Below are 7,159 nucleotides of genomic sequence, written 5' to 3' on the forward strand. Positions count from 1 at the left end.
GTGGCATTTCTCCTCCCTCCCCACCTCAAGGTCTAGGGTTCAAATTTTAGAGGATGCAATTGAAGAAAAAATGTGATAAATATATGAGGAGTGTGTGGGTGTATTGTGTACCTAGGATTGGGAGTTGTCCAATCCATTTGGGTACCTAGGATTGGGGGTTGTCCAATCTACCGACCAAAAAAAAAATGCTAAGAGAAAAAGTATAATATTTGAAGCAAAAAAAAGAAAAATTATAAATTATGAAAAAAAGTGAAGTCTATTTTTGTTTCTAATATTTAAAAAAATAAAAATATTTCTAATGTTAATTTAATTTAATTTTATTATTAACGTTTTTAAGAAGTTTCAATTTTACTCATTTTTAATTTTATCTCTTCTTTATACACATTATCATCATCACGCTCCTTATTCACTTTTTTTTCTCCACTCATTTAACCACATTCCACTAATATGCCATCCTATCCTAACACCTCAACTCATTATTGAATCCATCGCACCACCCTTAACCACCGTACCTCAACTAACCTCTATCACCGTCAACATCAGCAATAGCAACCAACTACCAACTATTTCTTTATTCCCCCAACCCACCCTACTATATTATATTTTTCTACCATTTTCTATTTCAAATCCTTTAATATGCTCACTCTCTTTCTCTCCCTCCCTTCCCCTCTCTCTCTGTCTTTGTGCACGTGTGCGCCATTGCCTCTTTTACCTTATCCCTACTACCATCGTAACCATCGCCTTTGTCTTTCTTCTATCACCTCCACAACTCATGCCTCTACCATCACACACCCAACTCAAACTCCACCTAAATTATCATCATCATCATCATGACAACCACAATAATAACCAAGACAAATAAATTGAAGAGATTGAAGGAAGAAGAAATCTAAAATAATAAGACAGTAGTAGTGAAGATCGTGATGTAGTGGAAAAGATATAGTTATTATAAAAATCAAAAAATTAATTAGTCATTTAATTAATGTAATAAATAAAATAAATAAACTAATAATAATTTAAATTGTTCGAAATAGGTTAGAAATGATAAAAATTTTAAATTAAAAAAATTAACGGAGAAAATAGAGTTAGAAAAATCATTTGGAACACGAAGATATATCTATTTTAAGAAAAATCGAGTATCGGCTTAAATTTGTCTATTACTATGAGTGAGAAAAATTTATTTATGAGTGAATAAATTTAAGAAAACTAAAATTTATAATTTAGGAAAGTAAAAATATTTAGAACACAAATTAAAACACTAATCTTAAAGGTTATGATCTAAAGTTGGGTCTAACGCACCAAAAATTAGATTTGGACTACAATTAGGCCCAAGGTCCATTAACTAACCCCTAATACCCCTCACTCATGAGCCATTTATCTCATTTTTATGTGTGTGTGTGTAGATATCTTGTGTGTGTGGGTGTGGTGTGTGTGAGTATGTGTAATGCCTAAAATTGGGAGTTGTCCAATCCATCAACCAAAAAAAAAAGACCGTTTATGGTCACGCGTTCATCTTGCTGAGCTCTTAGATTCTAACTAAACAAAATGCTAAGAAACTCGTTCCTTGCTCCAGTTCTCAGTTCTAACACAAACTCGAGTTTTGGTTTTGAGAAATTAAGAATTTCATGATTTTGGTTGTTTAGGTGTAATCTAGCTTGGGTGATTGTTGGGTTTCACCCCAAGTTTCAGTGGGTAAGGTAAGAAATCACTAAACCTTGTGGTTTGTTGAATTTGTGAACCCTGGTATTGATTTATTGTAAATTGTATGAAACTAGACTAAAATTCATGTTGATTGGAGCTAAATTGGTGAATTGGATTACTTAGAATTAGGCTTTAGTGGCTGGGACTTGTTGAATTGGTTTGGAGGCTTGGAAGCTTCTGAGGAAAAGGCTTTGTGGTGGTTTTGAGCTTGGAAAAAATCGGACAAGGTATGGTTTTGGTTTTCTTTAGATAATTCCTTTATCATCAGCTTTCATTTCTCAATTTATCATCAATATAACACTCCACCAATCCACTCTAATTATTCCATCACAGTACTTTCCAAACCTAAGACACCGTTTCTAGACTCATAACAGAATTATTATTTTAAATTGACTCAATACATTCCCGATCGTCCCAAAGCCTAAACACTAGCTAGGGAATCATAAGTAAGTGTTACAGAAGTTAATGAATCATTCACCTGTGTACGCGTGCATACTAAAAAGGGCATTGTCACGTACACAAGAGCACTGGTGGGCAAAACCATATGCTCGTGTTGTGTGGCACCTCCGTGTACGCACAAATGCTAATTTTTCCAAAAATTTGTTAAGTGCAGAAATTCAACTTTTTACACAAAACTTCAAACGCGCATAACTTTTTCGTTAAAAATTATTTTCTGTCAATTCTTCAAACGTTATAAGCTACTTGGACCCAACTCTTATTTAAAATAAGTTTAACAAAATTTAAAGGTTCGGAAACCAAGTTATAGCCCGTCAAAATTGGTTAAAAATAAGTCTTTGCCAAAATTCTATAGTTTCAAAACTCTCAATTCCTAACCAAAATCAACCATACCCAATTCAATACTAAACCCTCCTACACATTATCAATTAATCCTCAATCATTCCAACACCTAAATAATTCAATTTCCAATTTATCAAAACCATTCAATCCAAGCCTAATCACTCATTCCAAACTATTTCAATCCACAATTCAAAATCTACAACCACATTATCATCAATCGTCATAAAAACTAGAATTTATCATTTATTCCTTTTGTCGCCAATTCTCAACCACTTTTCAACTCAAACACCCTTCACATTTTTACACATCAATCATCATGAACATCAATAATTATCATCATTCCATAGTATCACAACAAAATTCAATCATATACATCAATTTCATTCATATGCTCATATCCAATCCCCATTCAATTAATCACATACATTCCATCAGTGGAGGCCAGACCAGGTAGCATAATAGTGTGTGATGTGGCCATTTTGGATGACACAATGGAAAATAGAATTATTACATTATAAAATTTGTTGAAATAAATATAAGAAAAAGGACATAATGGAACCACTGTTCATCCTCTTCCTTCTCCAATTTCTTCGAACCCTAAGAACCCTATCACAGTAATAATGTAACAATTCTATTTTTCATTGTGTCACCTAAAATGGTCACATCACACAATGCTGTGCCACCTGTCCTCCACCATTACTGGAAAAATTACTCAAACCACATATGGGTAGCATTGACAAGAAAATTTTATATTGCTATATGCAAATGACTCATTAAAAAATTGAGGAGTACATCTATCTATCGTGTAAAAATTCAGATGTACTTTTGTCTATTTTTTCTATTTTTAATATGAGTAAAAGTATATTTTCCTTTGGTATTTTAGTTTGGATTCTTCGAAACATTGCTATAACCACATGACATTTTTATTTTCCAAAATAAAATAAATTAGTAAAGTTAGCATGTAATTAGCAACATATATAACACTGAATACCCATGATTATGAGTTCAATTTCTGTTGTTCCTACCTTATTATACCTCCTAAAGCAATATATAACTGAATATTTTAATAAGAATCTAATCTTTTAGCAGATTAAAATAAAATAAAGGAAAAAAAAAGAAAAAACTTGGTTGCCATAAGCATCTCCAAGGACAATACTAATCTGATCTGTAGTAAACTTTGGTGAAGAACAACTTGTATTTATTGTTCAAGTAAGAACAATTCTTTGCACTTCTCATCTATCCACACAAATAAACAACATTTAATTAATACATAGGAAATAACAAAAAAGAAGTCTTTTTTGTTAATAAAACTTATATTTTTTATTTTTTTATCTTTTTTTATTATTTTATTGGATTCCATGAAAATCCAATTACCTGAATATAGCCAACACTGTAAAAATCATCAGCAACATGAGGAATAGTTTTGGACTCAGAGATTGAGAGTGCCAATCCAAAGACAAAAAAGAGAAACAAAACAAGAAGAAGAACAACAACTTCTTTCATATTTATCTGTTTTTCTTTAAAGTGAAAGAAAAAAGAATTCCCCTCTTAAAAGAAACCTTGGACAAAGAAAAATTATGAATAGGGTTGTTGTTGAGAGAAATTATGAAAGAAAATGGGATATGGGTTTGCATGCACAAAACTCAATGCATCTCCTTTAATTTAATAATGCAAATACAAAAGCTGAAACATTTCCAATGAATAAAAGGCAAATGTGACATTATTATTCTTCTACATCTTGTCAATTACTCGCTCTTATGGTCACGGTTTTTTAAAAGAAAAGTATAATGAGACAATAGTTTTATTGTACAATGCATATAATGGAGATTTAATTAAAATTAAAATTAAATTATGGGTACAAGCATTACTTATAAAAATTTGATAATTTGAATTTTTTAAAAAATTAGGATTCAGTTATATGAAACCCAAAACCACGAACATCTCTCTCTGAAAGGGCAAGGACAGACCAAAAACGCAGCCCCTCCTGCCGACGGTGATAACGCATCTTCTCCTTGGCTCATGTCTTGTCACCGGAAGTCCGCATCGGTGAACTCCCAGCAGCGCATTTTGGTTGTCCGTCGCATTCTGACGGCACCGCATCAAGTCCACTTGCGAGAAATCTCAGTGCAACCCAGCAGCGGCTGAGCTTTGTGCCGCGCTGCAACACCGCCTCTGCTACTCATCTGTTTTCATTCTTCCCCCTTTACCAACGTGGGTTCCATGCTTCCTCCTTCCCGTGTTCTTTTGTTTATTTATGTTAACTAATTTTTAATTCTGCTTTTAGTGTTTAGATTAGGTTTAGATTAATGGATTGATACTTTTTGGATTCCAAAATGTTTGATGGCTGATTTTTCTGGATTGATTACTGCTTAAATTGAGTGTAAAATTCCTGTTTACATATTGTGCACACCATATACTCGATGAAATGCCTGAGTGAAACTTTTTATTTAATTCCTATGTTTGGCCAGCATTTGTCTTAAATTTTGTTATCTTTAGGCATTCCGTCGCAGCCGGCTTGCGTCTTCCTTACGACGTCAGCATTCGCAAGTTAGAGGGATTACAAGTGGAGTCAGGCTTGAGACGTCCATCACACCTCGGAAGAGCATAAATGGTGTTGAATTTCATTTAACTGCTATGTGGTGTTTTATTGGCCGTCAGTAACGGAAATTCATCAAATTCACATAACAATGATCCCAACCATTGAGTAGAAGAGGATGAGGAATCCAACAAGGTAAGCAATTTATGTGGAGGCATGCATATCGGATAGTTATTTGTTTATGATTTTTATTCATTCTACTTAGTGAAAGTAGGGGGCTCTTTTTTATGTTAAATGCTTCAGTAGATGCAACAGAAGCACTCCACATGCAACCACTTCTATGATTTTATTAAATTCTTTTTATGATTATATGGACGAATAATTCGCATGTGATAATTCAATGTCATGTATATTTGATATGTGCAGAATTTGCGTGTAATAATGATTCCAAAGCTCCACTGGAATCGTATTAGTGAAGTATATAATATAAAATATAGCTAATGGAGATGTGGTTATTTAAACTCTTTGTAAAAATAATTTTTAAATATTCAGGAGATATGAATTCATGGTTGACTAAATATTTATCTTGCATATTTAGATTAACTATATTTATATGATGAATAAACTAGATAGAGAATAAATTAAATGTCGCTCCGGTACATGATTAAATTAATCCGACCTTGCACGATTATTTAGTACATTACTATGCAAGTAGTTAATTGTTGTCATATTTTTGTGTTGTTTAGCAGGTAGTTCCTCTGGAGGCCTCTCAAAATATGGAATTTGGTGCTCCGGTTTGCCGGCATGAGCGCCAACAAGCTGGTAGCTGCATGTCTTTGTTAAGCTCATTCGGCAGCAGTTAGAATCTGTTGGAAATGGTTTCGAATACCTTTAATATTTTTCTTCATGGATATAGGATTTCAATAGTTATTCAATTGTCAGCAATTGTAGATGAAGATGATATTTTTCAAAGACGCAAATGCCAAGTGTGATGCTTTTGTTGTTAGAAACTGGTGGCTTTATTCTCTAAAGATATAGGTATTTGGTGTGTTCGTAATTGTTGCAAGAAACTAGACTTGATTAATTTCAATGAACCAATTTAATCTAGATAAGTTCCGATGCTTTGTTTTATAAGGATCTTGATTAATTTCATTCGGTGTGCAGCTAGTCGCTTTAGATAGTAGTTACATGTTAATCTTTACTTAGATGTGTTGGATGTTCATTTATGTATGAAATCGGATGTTTACTGTAATTATATACGTGGATGGTTGTTTTCGGATATTCAACCCTTGTAAACTGTAGCAGGTACTCAAAACAAATTATAGTATATTGGTTCAAGAACAGTGATAATGAAGTCAACACTTATCAGATTTAAGTAATGTCAGCTTGAAATACAAAAGAGATATCCCTGTACTAAGAAATAATATACTGGATGTTCGGTTCACCATGTATCTAGATGGTTACTTTCATAAGAAAAATAGATGGTCATTTTCGACTCACTCGTCAGTGTCATGCTTGAATTCTTTTACACCAACAGATTCACATAAGTTCTAAAAAAAAGGGATCCACCACAAAAATGTCATCCCAATGTGTCATAAAAAAAGGGATTCACATAAGTTTTTCTTCCTTTGAACTTTCTCCCTTTTCGCAATCCTTCTGTACGTTATTTCAACGTCCTCGTGCTCGGAGCCGTAAATGGTGATCTCACTTCCTTTTTATCCATCTGATTTATAGCTTGGACTGTAGGAGAATGTACGATTGGATCATCGTGAATAAATACTCACTCAATAGGTTCTCTGCAATCCAAGTGAATATTCTTTTCAGTTTATAATCAAGTAAGAAAAATTAAAACAACATGAGACATAAAAATTGTATTCATTTCAGCTGCTAATAAAAAAAATAGCAGCCCCATGTAGAGAAAGGAAATCTTCAGCAAGAATTTAACTGGATTTAGAGAACAAATCAACTAATTATAAACACAACAATGAGCAAGGTAAATAAAAACCACACAGCACAACAACATATTATCACCAAACAACAATGGCTACAGCAAAAAATAACCACCACAAAATGAATTAAAGTAACCATCCGTTTCAGTAAACGTCAGGACTGAATATCTAAGAC

The sequence above is a fragment of the Arachis stenosperma genome, chromosome 2 (assembly GCF_014773155.1).
Source record: "Arachis stenosperma cultivar V10309 chromosome 2, arast.V10309.gnm1.PFL2, whole genome shotgun sequence".
Lineage (NCBI taxonomy): Eukaryota > Viridiplantae > Streptophyta > Magnoliopsida > Fabales > Fabaceae > Arachis > Arachis stenosperma.